General features: G+C 36.9%; 1 pseudogene; it reads right to left on the bottom strand.

Moving 5' to 3' along the window:
• LOC129503608 (60S ribosomal protein L32-like) overlaps positions 1-12,713 on the bottom strand; it is a 64,924-nt pseudogene that overhangs the window by 24,267 nt on the left and 27,944 nt on the right.

The following is a 12,713-nucleotide window of genomic DNA, read 5'->3' on the forward strand; positions in this document are numbered from 1 at the left end:
AAGAATCTTAAAATTGCTTCCTCTAATTAGTTATTTTAAAATTTATGATCTCCTGCTTTAATGATTAGTGGTAACAAATGGTGACACCCCTCACAACCTGAAATCTCCATTAAGAACTAGGAAGTTGGATCGTTTTTCTGTAGTAATTCAAAGAATTGACTCAACGAGGCTATGAAAGCCGGCTTTTCACACAGAACACATGAGAATTCGTTATTAGACATAAGTAAAATTGATTATGGGTAAGAGGAGTTGGTGAAAGTCTTTCATGTGGGGAAGATGGTATAAACATAGGCACAGAGGCAAGAAAGTACAAGGCTTATTCAGTGACTCATTTGGCTTTAACTATAGGTTCATGTAGGGAAACAGTAGTAGATGCAACTGGAAAGATTTGAGGCTGCCACATTGAAGAGAAATCTTAATGCCAGCTCAAGAGTCTGGATTTTTGCTGAAGATGCAGAGAAATACTGAAATACTTTGTGGATGTGAATAATATGATGAAATAGGTATTTTAAAGAAAATTGTTCTGGTGCTTGTATTCAGAAAATATAGGGGAGAAAATCTGAAGGAGATAGAGACAAATATATTTAATTGTACCTAAGTCTTTGGATTTCTCTGAATCTTGCTTTAAATTGCTTGTTGAAATACAGGTATCATTGAGTACACATTATTCTTGACAATCTAAAAAATTCTGTATTTGATTGCAAAAAATACATGAGTGATGGAGCACTCTGTTATTCCATCAAACACCCTTATTGGAAGCTCAGCTGCTTAAAACATCAGACTATTTATCTAACTTACCAGACTATTAGACTATATGTAATTTACTACATCTAATCTACCTGTTGGTAGGTAGAAGAATAAATAGCTTCTAGTAACATCAAATTCATCAAAGAGTTTGAAAAAAAAATGACGGGTATTCTGAATCAAACTTGGCTAGAAAACCATAAAATATGAGGTTAAATGTGTTCCAAATATGAAAGGACTAAATTCAGTTGGCCTCATAAAATTTTTTTCCTAAGATGTGTCTAATAAGTGTGCATCCATTTTTCCTATTTAAAGAATAAGTGACCTTTATTAAAGAACTTACATTTATGTTAAACTTTTATTTTGGTTTGGTTTGGTATGTATCAAGCTCTTTTGTTTTACATTATCACCTTTTCCAAAATTTTGCAGAAGTAAAGGAAATTTTTTATTTTTACTTTGCCTTTCTATATTTGGAAAACTCCCTACCTATAAGTCTTAGTGGGAGCATAATTTGCCTTCCACTTTAGAAGCTGGAAGTTAAGATTCTTACTTTCTAGCCCCTTTGTCCTTGTGCATGGGAAAGTATCCTAACCTTGGTCAAAAAGGTGTGAACCCCCTGGACTTTGAAGGAAGGGCTATAGTCAAAAAGAGTCAGGTACCCATTTTGGAGACAGGTGAAGGCAGAAGAGCTTCCAGGTCAGCAGCAGTGGTATCTGGCAAGTAAAGCTGGACAACACTGTAGGTTGTCATGGCTAGGGGTTAATGAAATAGTAGTGTCCTTACCAGAATGGTTCTTGGTGAAGTTTGGGGCTCCCTGGTAATGCCTTCCTTCCAAATTCGGTTATATAGATTACCAAATGGTTTTGTGAATTCCAAATATCTTCTCAATAAGTTCCTCTTCCATCTAAATCAGCCCTCGTTAGTTTCAAGCTTGCAAGAATTTGGCTGATATGACAAGTCCATTGTTTAAATTAAAAAAGAAAAGAAAGGGCAGCCCCAGTGGCCCAGCGGTTTAGGGCCACCTTCGGTCCTGTGTGTGATCCTGGAGACCCGGGACTGAGTCCCACGTTGGGCTCCCTGCATGGAGCCTGCTTCTCCCTCTGCCTCTCTCTCTCTCTCTCTCTCTGTCATGAATAAATAAATAAAATCTTTAATAAAAAAAAAGAAAATATAGACAAAGCAAAAAAGTGAAATTGCTCATAATTTCCTTTATGATAACCTTTAACATTGCTTCAATAGCCATTTAGAATTTGTTTTACACAACTATATACAATTAAAATACATACCGGTGCACACACCCACAGTTAGTTTGAGTGCTTTGGATGCAAATAACAGGAAACTCAAGTCAAATTATTATAAATAATTTTATACATAAAACATAGCTGCTATTCTTGGCATCCTGAACTTTAACCTTACCTAGCCCTCAGAGACTAAAGAATACTCCTGGCCATCCTCAAGGATCCTGACTTGTCTACTATGAGTCTACCAATATCATTTTATAGAGTCAGGGAGTCCTGGATTCCACTAACCACAGTGACCACCACTTGATTGAGTGTGGTACCAGCAGTTGCCTGCAGAGCCCCAGCCTTTCTGCACCAACAGACATCCACCCTCAGGAGGCTGAGCAAACCCGTCTTGGACTATGCCATCTGGTCCTATGACACCCATTCTGGTTCTCCTCCCTGGTCTCTTTGCGACCCTTCCTGCTTAGATCTAAGAGTATCCCTCAGATCTTGATTCCCATGGCTTGTCCTTTCTTGGCCCTGACAACTTCTATGATTGTCTTAAATTCTGGCCCTCGACCATCATATTTTTAGCCAGGGGGTAGAAGGGCAGAGGGAGACGGAAAGAATCTTAAGCAGGCTCCATGCCCAGCACAGAACCCAACACAGGGCTCTATATCCCAACCCTGAGATTGTGACCTGAGCCGAAATTAAAAGGCAGATACTTGACCAACGGAACCACCCAGGTGTCCCAGGACCACCTTTAATTCCACCATTTTCTCACAGAATTTCCACCTTTAATTGGCCTTACCTTAGCCAGCTCCTGACTTTGATTTGGTGTTTTGGGTCCTACTGCCGATCCATCTCAGGATCCATGGTCCCTGAATCTGGTGCCAAGAATTGTGTCAACATACCATTTCTCTTTGTAGCAATGAATACTCTATAATTCTGGAAAGCCTGGAAAAGGAAAGTAGCAGGGAAAAAAAATCATCAAAATCTGGGTATTATATCAACAGAGACAATCTGAGAAAATTATGAGCCAATTTTTATTTTCCTCTTTACAGCTGTCTACACTAAAAAATTATGTTTTTTAAGTGTAATAACTATGACCATATGTAATCCATTAGCAGCTAAATAGGGTTTATCTATATTAGCATGATTTTTAAAATAATATTTAAACCCAACTGACCATTTTTTCCCCTTTTACAGGGTGGCATGAATTGTTCCAATTCATAAAGGAAGGATAAAAAGAAAGATTGAATGGTCAGAACATTAGTTATTGGGTACGGCTAACTGCAGAAAGGGACCCTTTGCTTATCCTTTAGGCAGCTTTAATGAGCCTGAATAAGCACCAACATCTCCCCTAACCCCAGGCTGAGGGTCTTTGAGCTTGGGGTTAGGAGCCAAAGGGAGAGAAGGGAATAGGATATGCAATATGTAGTGTCTGTAGAAGCTTCCATTTCATCCCAAATCTTCAATGGATTCTACTGCATACTCCAATGTCTCATGTGAGATTTGGGGATGTGGGGGAAAGAAGGAAGATAGCACAAGAGAGAGAACTGAGCTCTACTTTGGGTGGGACAGAACACAGGGAAGGAAGAGCTGCCCAAGATGAGATTAAAATGAGACAAATAGAAATCAGACTGGAGCCAGGGGACCCTGACAATATAGGCTTCCTGTCCCTGTAACCCAGGATGCCAGAAGGCAGAGCTGCTTCCACAGAACGTAGGCAGGGAGTGGGGCACAGGGACAGATGTTTCTTAAATCTAGAAGGACAGTCACCTTTGCTGGCATCTGGGTTTAGATACTGAATATTTTCATTTCCTAAAATCTACTTTTTCAAGAGCCTGTCATTATCTCTGTGTTATGCTGCCATACATAGAGAGTGTCACTTGCCCAAAGAGAAGAGCATGATCAACAAACTTCTCATGTAGAACTGACTTCCTGAACACTTTTCATTAGTCATCAGGGCCCCACTGACACTAAAGTCAAACAATTTTGCCTAAGAAGTTGCATATTTCATTGTAGGAGTACCTTAAACCTGCCCACCTCCGCCTGTGACAGCCAAAGAGAGAAAACCTGGGAATGCGCACAGCTGATCGTGCAGGAGTGAGTGAAGACAGGCATCTGTGAGTAAACAGATCCTACCTAATACACAAATGAATGTTTGGGGGAGTGAGTGAATAAACCCACCCTTAAGAAAACCCTTTCCAGGAATAGAACATTTTTCTTTTTAAAAGTGTTTCCTCTGGGGAGCCTGGGTGGCTCAGTCGGTTAAGCGTCTGCCTTTCGGTTCAGGTCAGGATCCCAGGGTCCTAAGATCAGCCCTGCATCCGGCCCCCTGCTCAGCAAGGATCCTACTTCTCCCTCTCCCTCTGCCTGCCACTCCCCCTACTTGTGCTATCTCTCTGTCAAATAAAATATTTTAAAAAGTAAAAGTGTTTCCTTTTTTTTTTTTTTTGCGGACCTCCTTTTCCTAATGGAGAAAAATCTGCTTGTCTGATCTGGTCTGCTCAAGTCCCGGTCATATCAATTTGCATTTAAATTATTTGCCCAACATGATCTCCTCCCCCGTCCTGAGTCAAATGCCAAGGAAAGCAGTTGTGTTCTCAGCTGGATTTAATGTAGGAGTTGAGGAATCTTTCTTCTTGCTTATTTCCTACAAATCCCTGCATGCCCTCGTTCTCTCAGCTGTAAGTATGGATGTCCCTAATCTACAAACTTAGAGTCATCTTGTCCTTGAGCTAATCTTGACCAAGACAAGAGACTAGCCTCACCACCTGGTGGGGCCTAAACACAGTCTTGTAATTTGTTGTGAGTCTCAGGTGGGCATCAGCAACCCAAGCGTCCACTACGCTACTGCATACTCCAACATGCAGTGTTTACCCAGCTGTAGTTGACCTCATCCTGCTTGCTGAGTGTTCTGTCCTGAATCTAGTCCATTTCACTAGAGCCCCAACTCTATTTGGATCCTAGCAGCACTTTTCCATTTCCCCCCTGTACCTCCAAACTCAAGTTGGGCAGGAATTTAAATAAGCAGAACTTTGAAAGTTATAATTCTGTCCCTTCCTGACTTTAAATATTAGCAATACCTGGAAACAGTTCCCGTCCTACAGAGTGAACTCCCTTAAGTATCAACATGAAAGTGAGCCAAAAGTCTTAAAATGATATCCCTGTTTATCATGGCAGATGGGGTATGAGTGTAGCTCATATCAATCTGGTGGACAAAGCATGGCAGCAGACAGTGACATTCAAAGTCAGGTAGTTGCCATCTGTAGCAGTGGCTTAGTTTGAGACCATCTGTTCATTTTTGGCAGGTACGGTGGCTGGGTCTCAACTCTTGGGAAAAGTAAGCTAGACTACTTAATTGGGCTAGGGCTCAAGGGAGGTCTCCAGTTCTGATAAGGTACCAACCTGCCAAGCAGGGAAGCTTAAATAGGTGACGGCTTCCATAGACTAGTTCAACGCAGGGTAGGGGAGAAGAGAGCAGTTTTTCATACTGTGGTTCTCAATGAACTAGTGATTTAAAATCAATTTAAAGGGTCTCTATAAGCATTTTTCTAATGGAATGAATAGAACAGAATAGAAAGTATCAAAGTATACTGAATATAGAAGGGAGAAACATATTTCATGAAACTTTTGCTTTAATTACATAGCTTATTATATGCACTATCTCTGATATATGTGAAAAACAAGGAGAATGGGGTGGGAGATTTATTTTCATTTTCAGTTTGAAGTTTTTACCACATGGGGAACATAAAAATGTAAGAAATAGAAAAATATTTACAATAAATGTAATGGAAAAAAGCTCAATATTCAACTCCTACAAGAAAACCACAGTTGTATAATGATATGTTATTTATTACAGCGATGTCTGTGATAGCAACAAATGGAAATGATTCAAATGCCTATTAATGAAAAGCCAAATACTCTGACAATTAGATAGTTATTAAAAAGAATGAGGAAGATTTATAGGTACTAACATGAAAAGATACCTAAGATGTACTATTCAAAGAGAACATAAGTTCCAGAATGATACATATATTATAATACTAATGTCATTTGTGTAAATGACAATTTGTCTATTCAACAAATATTTATTGAGCACCTACTAAGTGCTGGAAACTATTTCAAATATTGGGGACCTAGTGAAGAATAAAATAGACAAAACTACTAACTCTGTGAGTCTTCTGTTCTAATAGTGGAGATTGAAAATTAAATAAGTTTTCTAGTACAGATGTGAAATACACAAAGAATAAAAAAAATCAGGGAAGGAGAATAGAGTCCTGGGAGATGAAGTTTGCAATTTTAAGCAGGGTAATAGGGAAGATCTGCCACAGAAGGTGGCATTTGAGCAAACTTGAAAGAGGAGAGGGAACAAATCATGTGGATCCTGGGAGGAGAGATTTCCAGACACAGAGAACAGCAAATCAGCTTCTCTGAGGATGGAGCATACTAGTGTGTCTAGAGCAAGATAGGCATTGCTTTTATAAATTGAAAAATATTGAAAACACATCCGTAATACTTAGGCTTCATGGGCAATAGACTATGGCAGGGACTAAACAGCTCACATCAGAAAGGACATAACCTCAACCAACATTTCAGAATATTTGTGTAGCTTCTCTAATGCAAAAATCAAATATTCAAGTTAGAAGAATTTTCTGTGTTCCCTTGTCACATACCTGTCATACATATTGGAATTGCGTGTGTCCCCAATAGTCTGTGAGGTTTGTGAGCATCTCTGCTGTGTTTGGGTTTTTACAGGTGTATCTCAGAAGTCTAGCGCTGTTCCTGGCGTTCATGGACACTCATAATGGTCTGCTGTTAAGTGGTGCTTACCAAATACCAGAACAGTTCCAACCAGTTAACTTACCTAATCTTCACAAAATGGATTTGAGGTAGGTGCCATCATTGTTGCCATTCTAAACATAGAGGACTGAGGCACAAAAAAAGCCATATGTCAGAGCAAGAATTTGAACCCAGGCAGTCTGGTGCCAGAATCAACTTAAACCATCATAAGAAATAAATAAATAAATAAATAAATAAATAAATAAATAAATAAATAATAATCTATTTGAATAAAATATGTTATAATAAATAAACCATTTTGATAAGTATGTTTAATAAATTCTTTAGGTATGAAACAAAACAATATTTATTGGATTAAAATGAAGGAATAAGAACCCTTGTTGGAGGGGCTTATGGGAAAGCAGGCATACTGGCCCATTCACAGCAACTTAGAATCTTTCTGTACAGCAGTCTCTGCAGGCAAAAGTATTGAAACCATTTATCCCTTTTATGCACAACTGCTTCTTTTAGTAATGAATGAGGAAATAATTTAAAACCAAAAAAGTCTGCAAATGATATTTATATCTGTACCACTTACACATTAGGGAAAAACTAGGCACAACCCAAATGACCTGACTCAATGACTGGTTTTATAAAATATAAGATAAAACAATGTAAGCACAGAACTATTAACTAATAACTTTGTGATCTATTTGTATATGTAAATGTGCATCCGAAATAAAGCTAAGTGGAAAAAGAACCAAGCTAATGTATACATTGGCATTAAATTATGGATTATATTTCAGCAAAGATACTAACAATTGAGATTTATGTAAATAGCTGTGTTAATACAATCAACTCTGTGTTTTTTTCCATAAAAAATGCTTTTAATGTGTAATAATAGGAAAGTGAGGTATATCATCCCTTAATAAAGCTGAACTCACGAGGCAAGGTCTATAAAGGCCTTTTTTTTTTCTAAGAACTAATTTTAGAGTGTTGGTAGCTGCCAATATGTGCACATCTGAGCCTAGGGTTAGGATGGTAGAGTGGTTCTTTCAACCCTGCTTCTAGATATAGAGAACTTAACTCAGTCTTTCTAAATCAGGATTTCTGGGAAGAAACCCTTAGCATCTGTGCTTTAAGAGAAAACTAAAGAAATTCTGGTAAATGGCAATGTTTGAGAATAATTGCAATGCTACTTCAACAAATATGTATATATTCTTAGAACCAATCAATGTGCCTGTTTTTCCATAGCCCCTTTAATAAAGTATTTTAATCTTCTATTTTTAGCTATTTTGATAGATATGAAGTATTATTTCCTAGCTGATCCATTTTATTGAACACATTCATTAAAAGGCATCATTAAAACGCATACTTTTTTTAAAAAGCAGAAAAATGCTAGCAACAGGCTAGAAATGATCTAAATATCCATCATTTTCAGACTGGTCAATAAATAATTGTATTTCCACACAATGGAAAACTATGCTACTGTTTCAAAAAAAATGGAGCAGAACTCTATGTACAAATAGGACATTTCTCAGAGATACATTGTTAAAAGATAAATGTGAGGTACAAAACAGTATGTCCACTGTATTGCAGTTATGCCCTCTCCCCTCCCCCATCCTGTATATTCATAGATCATCTCTGAATGGAGACATCAGAAACTGCTGATGGTAGTTGCCTCTGGGTACCAGACTTGGTTAAGGTTATAGTGATTAGGTAAAAGGGTAGATTTACCTTTAACTATACACCCCTGCATGTATTAATTCTTAAGTAATAAAATACAAACAATTATGTACAAATGGAATCCCAGTATACCTAAATTTCACCCATTATTACCAAGTTATCTGGGATGTCAATCCAGATTAAAGTTTGACATTCACTACAAACCTTGAAGGCCTCATTCACTTCAGTGTGTTGATTTCCAGGGCTGTTATGTTGGTCTTTCCTCCGGTGTCAGTGCTTAATTGGTTGTTTGTCCTATTTTCTCTATGGGAATGTATCTATTCCTGTATCTTGAAGCATTCTCATTTCAGCTACCTGGGGCTTCCTGGTGGTGTAATCAGGAAGAGGAAAGGCCTTTGTTCTTTTCCCACTGACCTAAACAGGTCAGAGAGACACCCACCAGAGGAAATAAATAAACACACCCCAGAGCCCAATACCATCAGAACACTCAGCACCATCTTTTCTTATCAGAATTTGTTCCGAATTCTTAGAGATTTGTTTGGCAACCAGATTTTCTTCTAGCAAGCTTCATGAATCCTAGCAGGTACAACACTTGTGTGCAATGGAACTTCTTTATTGAGCAGTGAAGCATTGAGAATTTACAATAAATTGGCTGCTAAAGCCTCCCGAAAAAGATTTCAAGAGGACATTTTAAACACAATATGAAAGTATTTCTGTAAAATTTAGTAGTTATATCTAAATGCATAGATTGTACAACATCAAGAGTACACCCTAGTGTAAACTATAGACTTTGGGTGAGTATGATGTGTCAGTGTAGGTTCATCAGTTATAACAAATGTACCCCTCTAGTGGGGTGCTGGTAATCCAGAGGGCTATGTATGTGCAGGGGAGGAAGTATATGGAAATTTTCTAGATCTTCCTCTCAATTTTACTGTAAACCTAAACTGTTCTATAAAAAATAAAATATTTTAAAAGAAAGATGAATCTAGTTAATAAGTTGAGGGACAAAGCTACAAAAATGTTTTGGCTTTAATAAACTATAGAAAAGCTCAAATAAAATAGCAGTATATTGGATTATTTATATGTAACACTGTACATAATTACATAAGCATTGAAACGCATAGTTTGTTTATAATTTCCCTTCTTTTGAGACATCACATGACCTCAGATTATCACAAGATCATCACAACCATAAGGAAACAGCAGAAATGGCAGAGGCAACAAGTTTCTTTTCCCATGTAGGTTGAGAATCACTACCACTCTCTCATAGAATGTGGTCCTTTGGAACTTCTAGAAAGGTACTTTCTCCATTTCAACCATTTCCATTTCTTAATGGTTTTCATTAGAAAGTATATTTTTGTTTTTGTTTTTGTTTAGTTCTTTAATGGCAAGTCATGTTCTGTCTTCTGCAATTTCATCCTCAGATTCTTATTTGCCTTCTACATAGGGAAGAAATTAGTGTAATCTTTATAGGAAACAGTACATTCAAAATGGATGACTAAAGAGAGTCTGATGAAAGGATTATTTACCAAGATCAGGAACAAGACAAGAATGTCTGTTCTGTATTCAATATTCTACTGGAGCTTCTACTCAGTGCAATAAAACAAGAAATAGAAATAAAAGGTTTCTGAATTAGAAAGGTGGAAACAGAAATCTTATTTCTTATAGTGAGGGTGTGCCAATGATGAATTCTTCAACTCCTGCTTTCCTATGTCTGAAAACTTCTTTATTCCACCTTCGTTTTTGTGGCCAAGTTTTTATTTAAATTCTAGTTAATATATAGTATACTATTAGTTTCAGATGTAGAATTTAGTGATTCACCACTTACATACAACATCTAGTGCTCATCACAATAAGTGCTCTCCTTAACCCATCACCCATTTAACCCATCCTCCCTCACCTCCCACCTAGCCTCTAGCACCCTCAGTTTGTTCTTTATAGTTAAGAGTCTGTTTCCTGGTTTGCCTCTCTCTCTTTTCCCCCCATATGTTCATTTGGTTTGTTTCTTAAATTCCACATCTGAGTGAAATCATGTGGTGTTTGTCTTTCTCTGACTGACTTACTTCGTTTAGCATAATACTTTCTAGCTCCATCCATGTCATTGCAAATAACAAGATTTCATTCTTTCTGATGGCTGAGTAATATTCCATTGTACATATATACCACATCTTTATCCGTTCATCAGTCAATGGACATTTGGGCTCTTTCCATAATTTACCTGTTGTTGATAATGCTGCTGTAAATATCAGGGTGCATACATCCCTTCGAATCGTTACTTTTCTATCTTTTGGGTAAATAGTGCAATTGTTGGATTGTAGGGTAGCTCTATTTTTAACTTTTTGAGGACCCTCCCTACTGTTTTCCAGAGTGGCTATACCAGTTTGCATCCCCACCAGCAGTATAAGTCCACCTTTGTTTTTGAAAGATATTTTGCCAATACAGAAGTCTAGGTTAATAGTTATTTTTTCCCTTTCAGTACCTTAAAGATGTTGTTACACTCCCTTCCACTTGTATTGTTTCCAACGAGAAATTTAGAATCCTTACCTTTGTTTCTCTATAACATGTCTGATGTATTTTAAGTTTTTCTCTTAATCATTGGTTTTGAACAACTTATTATGTGTCTTTGTGTCTTGTGCTTAGGATTTTCCAAGCCTTTTGGACAAATTTCGTCAAATTTGGAGCAATTTTGGCCATTATTTCTTAAAATATCTTTCTGTTCATCCCACTTCTCCTTCAGGAAGTTCCAATCACTGTTAAATTGACCCACAGCTCACTGATGCTCCATCATAATTTTTTTAGTTCTCTTTTCTCTCTTTGTTTAATTTTGGGTGGCTGCTATTGCTGTCTTCAAATTCACTAATCTTTTTTTTGGCAATATCTAATCAGCTGTTAATCACACCCATTGTATTTTTCATCTCACACATTATACTTTTGATCTTTAAAGGTTTGATTTAGGGGCACCTGGGTGGTTCAGTTGGTTAAGTGTCTGCCTTGGACTCAGGTTATGATCCTGGGATCCTGAGGACCTCCCATGTGGGACTCCCTGCTCAGCAAAGAGTTGCTTCTTCCTCTCTCTCTGCCCTTCTCCCCCAACTTGTGCTCTCTCTCAAATAAATAAATAACATCTTTTTAAAATAATAAAAAAATAAAAGTTTGACTTGATCATTTTAAATATATAACTTCCATGTCACTACCTAAATTTTTGAACCTATGGAATACCATTTTAATATCTCTATCCAATAATTATAAAATCTATATCAGTTCTGGGTTGATTTTGATGTATTTATGTTTTGATAAATAAAAGGGGTTTTATTTACTTATTTAGGGGTTAAGATATCCTGCCTTTTTGCTTGCCTGGTAATTTTGTATTGGATTCTGGAAATTGAGAATAATAATGATATGAGAACACACTACACAAACATACACACACACACACACACACACACACACACCACTATGCAAATTCTCCATGCAATGGGAAACATACTCTATTATTAGTCTTTATTAGCCCATTCTCTAGGATACTAGAATATTCTATTACCTAATGCTCTTTTGTGATTTATGTATGTTGAGTTTTAAAATAATACACTATTATTGGTGGTTTCTTTTTTCCAATAGTGTTGAAAGAACTGAGTTATGGTTGATGGAATCCAATGCCTCTTTTTTAAATCAATAAAGGGTACTGGGTGGGAAGAGATGCTAGAGTCTCTTCTGTTCTCTGTTGACTGATGAATGACCAGGGTAGGAGCCATTGTTTATCCTTTAATAAAATCTGCTTGTTCCTTGTATTGATTCTTTAAGTGATTTCATATAATTTTCTTGAGGTATTTATTTGCTTATAGTAGCAGATTGAAAAACTGACGATTTTTTCATTCTTCTATATGGTCACCTGAAATTAGTGAATAGTTTAAAGGACAATTTCTGGTGGATTTACTCTTTCAGTTCTTCAGTTTTCTGATGGGTAAAGAGAATAAATAATAAGTGTTATTTATGTATAACATAGTTCTTCAGTTTTCTTATGGGTAAAGAGAATAAATAATAAGTGTTATTTATGTATAACATAGAGTATATAAATAGTATATATTTAATAATAAAAAATAAAACTCAGATCACAAAAATAGTATGAGGATTAAAAGAGATAACATTTGAGAATCTACCTAGAAAAATGCCTGGTATATAGAAGACCCACCGTGAATGTAAGTTCCTCTATTTTTTCCTTTTCTTAGTAGCTGCTATGAAACTTTGTCAATATTTCCTCTTTGTGGCATTTGC

This window comes from Nyctereutes procyonoides, unplaced genomic scaffold, assembly GCF_905146905.1.
Source record: "Nyctereutes procyonoides isolate TBG_1078 unplaced genomic scaffold, NYPRO_anot_genome, whole genome shotgun sequence".
NCBI lineage: Eukaryota > Metazoa > Chordata > Mammalia > Carnivora > Canidae > Nyctereutes > Nyctereutes procyonoides.